The sequence below is a fragment of the Moschus berezovskii genome, chromosome 1 (genome assembly GCF_049115385.1).
Source record: "Moschus berezovskii isolate FMDL1 chromosome 1, NW_MosBer_1.0, whole genome shotgun sequence".
NCBI classification, from domain to species: domain Eukaryota; kingdom Metazoa; phylum Chordata; class Mammalia; order Artiodactyla; family Moschidae; genus Moschus; species Moschus berezovskii.
The window spans coordinates 99,341,637-99,347,693 of record NC_142460.1 but is presented as its reverse complement, the minus strand read 5'-3'; the positions used below and the strand labels follow the sequence as shown (position 1 = coordinate 99,347,693).

Genomic DNA, 6,057 nt, shown 5'->3' with positions numbered 1-6,057 from the left:
AAATTCATCCCACCCTCCTTCTCCCGTTGTGTCCACAAGTCCATTCTCTAGATCTGTGTCTCTATTCCTGCCCTGCAAATAAGTTCATCAGTACCATTTTTCTAGATTCCACATATATGCATTAATATACTATATTTATTTTTCTCTTTCTGATTTACTTCACTCTGGATAACAGGTTCTAGCTTCACCCACCTCACTTCAGTTAACTCAAACTCGTTCTCTTTTATGGCTGAGTAATATTCCACTGTACATATCCACCACAACTTCTTTATGCATTCTTCTCTTGATAGAAATCTAGGTTGCTTCCATGTCGTGGTTGTTGTAAAAAGTGCTGCTATGAAATTGTGCGATATCGCAAAGCACCACCCCAGATGCTAACAACCATGAACAGCGTAGAGAAGACATGCATGGACTTGAAGTGCCAATATGACTAGTGCTTCCCTCAAAGGTAGATGGCTCCAGGGACCCGTGCACTGACCTCTTCAAGACATACCAGCAGTGTTTTCAGAAAGCAATATAGGCAAAAGAGATTCCTACTGAAGGACTGGAGTTCATGGGCCATTGCAAAGAAAAATGAAAGCTTTTCCTGACCTTGACAGACACCTTGAAAATGAACTCGTCAAATCAGGAAACTGAGGACCTTTGATCTGGTGAAATTAAAACTGTGAGTTCAGTTCAGTTCAGTTGCTCAGTTGTGTCCAACTCTTTGCAACCCCATGAATCGCAGCACGCCAGGCCTCCCTGTCTATCACGAACTCCCGGAGTTCACTCAAACTCATGTCCATCCAGCCATGTCATCCTGTTTTCCCCTTCTCCTCCTGCCCCCAATCCCTCCCAGCATCAGGGTCTTTTCCAATGAGTCAACTCTTCACATGAGGTGGCCAAAGTCTTGGAGTTTCAGCTTTAGCATCAACCCTTCCAATGAATATTCAGGACTAATTTCCTTTACAAGAGACTGGTTGGATCTCCTTGTAGTCCAAGGAACTCTCAAGAGTCTTCTCCAACACCACAGTTCAAAAGCATCACTTCTTAGGTGCTCAGCTTTCTTCACAGTCCAACTCTCACATCGATACATGACCACTGGAAAAACCATAGCCTTGACTACATGGACCTTGGTTGGCTAAGTAATGTCTCTGCTTTTTAATATGCTATCTAGGTTAGTCATAACTTTCCGTCCAAGGTGTAAGTGTCTTTTAATTTCATGGTTGCAATCACCATCTACGTTGATTTTGGAGCACCCCAAAAATAAAGTCTAACACTGCTTCCACGGTTTCCCCATCTATTTCCCATGAAGTGATGGGACCAGATGCCATGATCTTAGTTTTCTGAATGTTGAGCTTTAAGCCAACTTTTTCACTCTCCTCTTTCACTTTCATCAAGAGGCTTTTTAGTTCCTCTTCCCTTTCTGCCATAAGGGTGGTGTCATCTGCATATCTCAGGTTATTGATATTTCTCCCAGCAATCTTGATTCCAGCTTGTGCTTCTTCCAGCCCAGTGTTTCTCATGATGTACTCTGCATATAAGTTAAATAAGCAGGGTGACAATATGCAGCCTTGACGTACTCCTTTTCCTATTTGGAACCAATCTGTTGTTCCATGTCCAGTTCTAACTGTTGCTTCCTAATCTGCATATAGGTTTCTCAGGAGGCAGGTCAGGTGGTCTGGTATTCCCATCTCTTTCAGAATTTTCCACAGTTTATTGTGATCCACACAGTCAAAGGCTTTGGCGTAGTCAATAAAGGAGAAATAGATGTTTTTCTGGAATTCTCTTGCTTTTTCAAAGCTGTGAAGATAGCACCAATTTCATGGATTGAGGAGAGAGGACTTTCTTTGCCTCCTTTTTCATATTTTTCTCTTACTTGTAAAAGATGATGAACCATCACTCCTTGCATTGAGATTTTTAGCTTTGGCATCACAGCAGGAACCCAGTATGCTAAATAATGGGGTTATTTTGGATTGTGGATACAAGACGAAGTCTGAGGTCAGTTTAAATTTATCTTGTATCTTAGTGCTGAAGAGCTTGTTGGGATGGCCAAGGTTGCCTGAGTTCTGCTATGAAGGACATTACATATCCTGTACTGGAGTTATTGTTCATGTAAGCAACTGGTTAGGATCTCTCTTTTCTCTCAGGGAGTGAATGCTTTGGAAGGTGTTTCCAGCACAACAGTTCCAATAAATGCTTGGGAGCACAGTTTTATTTTTATATAGTAACAACTGTTTAGATTGCTGGTAAACTGGGTTAGCCAAGAGGTTAACAAATTTTAACAGTTCCCTACCTTAACAAGAGGTGTCAGATCTCATGTTAAGATGTGAAAGCTTCAAGAATACTGTAGTGAATATCATTTCAGAGCTCATGGTGTAGTTCAAGGACTAAAATCCTCAGAGTGGCTATGGAAGAAGATCCTAAATTACAAAGATTCGCTGTTGCCAGGTTTCAATGTAAGTCAGTGAGTTAAGTCAACTTGTATATCACAAAAATGCCAAAATGCTGCATCTGGTTAAATGGAGGAAGAAAAGAGTTTGCTTCATTTGCCTTGCTTGTCCACCCTGCCCTGTAATGCCTGTAATCATCAAAATGGAATAAATTGTAACATTTAGTTTCTATCATTATTTGCCCCTGGAACTCAACACTTTACAGAACAACTGTCACCCTGTAATCCCACACATCCTATGTCTATGCTGGGGAAAGCTTTATGTAATTTATAATTTTATGTTTTAATTTATAAAAAAGAAGACTTATCTAAGCTAGGTAGTATGGTAGAGTAAATGGAAACTTAACTGAGGGTTCTAAAATTTCCACAGTAAGCCACTTTTTAAAAGGTTTATATAATGGTACCCCAAAAATGTCAGGATCAGGTGAGCACTTACACTGTGTATCTTGAGTAATGTGGTGCAGTTTTTCAAATGTTCCCATACAGTATGAAACTTGTTTTACAGAAGGCCTAGATTCTATTACCTCTTCTCCACTTTACCAATAAATAACTTCTTTTTTTAATGTGGCCAATCCTTAGTGTCATTGCAATACATTCTGCATTTATATTCTGACAGGTTAAGATTCATTATACAAAAGATATTTGGAACTCAGCTGAGATAGACCAGGCAAAATGCTGGAGTTAAGTATATTTGTTCTGAAATAAGCCTGGCCACAAGATGGTCAAAATTTTGTAGCGTTTTGAATCTCACCACAAAACTATCTGATTGAGCCTCAGGAATAAAACAAATTTTAATGTAATTGCTACTGAGGGAATAACTTTTTCTGATTGTTTCTCATGCAGTCTTGACTTTATCCTGCCCATGAAATGACTCCAAGTAAGTATCTCAGCTACTTCAAAGGCTTTAAATTTTGAAGAGGATATATTAATTGCTCTGTAAGGGTGATTTTGTAATTATTACTGTTGTTACTCCTAATTTTTATAGCTACAAGAAGTTTTCAATTCCAGAAACAGATAAGGCCAGTGCTATAAGCTAAAAATAAAAAGAAATTATGAAAACCATAAGAAAAGAAATGATACTGAAAAACAATGAATTAAATTCACAATCTAAAATTATATGACAAGTGAAAATATCTTTCAAAAGTAAGCATTAAATAGAGATATTGTCAAATAAATAGTGAGAGAATTCATTGGCAGCAGACATGAACTAAATGATATACTAAAGTATAGTGGGCTCCCCAGATGGTGCTAGTGGTAAAGAGCCCACCAGCCAATGCAGAAGACAGGCAAGAGACATAGGTTGGATCCCTGGGAAGGGAAGGTCCCCTGGAGGAGGGCATGGCAACCCACTCCAGGATTCTTGCCTGGAGAATCCCATGGTCAGAGGAGCCTGGAAGGCTGTCGTCTATAGGGTCACAAAGAGTTGTACATGACTGAAGAGACTGAGCACACACATCCTTTGGGTAGAAGGAAAATGATCCTAAACAGAAATACAAGAAGGAAATTATCTTATAGATAGAAATGTAAATAGGAAAAAGTAAATCACTGGAAAGTAGGAAAAAGAAATGAATATTCATGATGTAAGCAATACTGGTAATATAATGTAGGGTCTAAAATATATGTATGTGCTTCGCTGGTGGCTCAGACAATAAAGCGTCTGCCTGCAGCGTGGGAGACCTGGGTTCGATCCCTGGGTTGGGAAGATACCCAGGAGAAGGAAATGGCAACCCACTCCAGTATTCTTGCCTGGAAAAATCCCATAATCAGAGGAGCCTGGTAGGCTACAGTCCCTGAGATCGCAAAGAGTCGGACACGACTGAGCGACTTCTCTTTCTAAAATATATGTATAATTAAAACACTCAACAATAACAACAAAAAGTACTGAATAGAGAAAATGGAATCTAATTGTCCTTAATTCCTCACATTTTCTGAGAGATGGACAAATTGTTAGTTTACAGTAGACACTAATGATTCAAGGACTCATGTTGTAATCCCTAAAAGAAAAGAAAAATGACTTGCAACTATTAAGCTAATAAGTGGGATAATGGAATAATAATTGAAAAAACTGATTAATTGAAAAGAAGACAACAAAACAGAAAAAAGAGGAACAGACAGGGCAAATTGAAAATAATAAAGGTAGTAGGTTTAAGAGGAACTAAAAAGCCTCTTGATGAAAGTGAAAGAGGAGAGTGAAAAAGTTGACTTGAAGCTCAGCATTCAGAAAACTAAGATCATGGCATCTGGTCCCATCACTTCATGGCAAATAGATGGGGAAACCGTGGAAGCAGTGTCAGACTTTATTTTTTGGGGGCTCCAAAATCACTGCAGATGGTGATTGCAACCATGAAATTAAAAGACACTTACACCTTGGAAGGAAAGGTATGACTAACCTAGATAGCATATTAAAAAGCAGAGACATTACTTAGCCAACCAAGGTCCGTCTAGTCAAGTCTATGATTTTTCCAGTGGTCATGTAATCGATGTGAGAATTGGACTGTGAAGAAAGCTGAGCACCAAAGAAGTGATGCTTTTGAACTGTGGTGTTGGAGAAGACTCTTGAGAGTCCCTTGGACTGCAAGGAGATCCAACCAGTCTCTTGTAAAGGAAATTAGTCCTGAATATTCACTGGAAGGGTTGATGCTAAAGCTGAAACTCCAAGACTTTGGCCACCTCACGCGAAGAGTTGACTCACTGGAAAAGACTCTGATACTGGGAAGGAGGAGAAGGGGACGACAGAGGATGAGATGGCTGGATGGCATCACCGACTCGATGGACATGAGTTTGAGTGAACTCCGGGAGTTGGTGATGGACAGGGAGGCCTGGCGTGCTGTGATTCATGGGGTTGCAAAGAGTCAGACACGACTGAGCGACTAAACTGAACTGAGTAGGATAAATTTTAAAAGATCAGTGATAAATCTCTGTAAACAGACTACATATTTCAGATTTGATGAAAGTAAAAAATGCATATTTAATCTGAGAGTCACACCATAAACATGTAGAGGAGTTAAAAATAAAGGAGTTGAAAAAGATATTATCAAATACTAGCCAAAAATATTATCAAATATTAACCAAATATTGCCTGATATTATTCTATTAATTTCATGTAAGTAAACTTCAAGGCAAAAAGAGTATATATTTATTAGAAATAATAAATAAAAATTCTAACAACTCTAACTCTATTTGTACCTAATAACACAGTCTCAATATATAGAGCAAAATGTGGCACAACTACAGTCAATAGTTGAGAAATTTAGAATTTTCTCTGAATAACTGATAGGAAAAGCAGGCAAAAGTCAGTCACACAGAGATAATTTGAACTATATAGTTAGCAAGCTTGATCTTAATTTTCAAAGTATTAAATAATACAGTGTATGTTTATTAGAAAAATACAGCATAGTATGCTTACAAAAATAATGTAAAAATCTCACGTTTGCATATTAACCAACATATTGACCCTTCTAAAATAACCAGTGGGTCGATGAATAAATTACAGTGTAAACTACAAAATATTTTGAATGGCATATAGAAAAATATAGCACATGAAAACTAGTATATGCAGCTAAAACTGATGTAAAAGAAAAACTTTTAATTTTATAGGCCTTTTAGCAGAAAAGAAGACTATATAA

At 38.2% G+C, this 6,057-nt stretch overlaps 1 pseudogene; it reads left to right on the top strand.

Annotated features, from left to right (window-relative positions):
* The first annotated feature begins 383 nt into the window (after positions 1–383).
* Positions 384–684, top strand: LOC148778776 (TP53-regulated inhibitor of apoptosis 1 pseudogene; annotated as a pseudogene).
* The last annotated feature ends 5,373 nt before the right edge of the window (positions 685–6,057 follow it).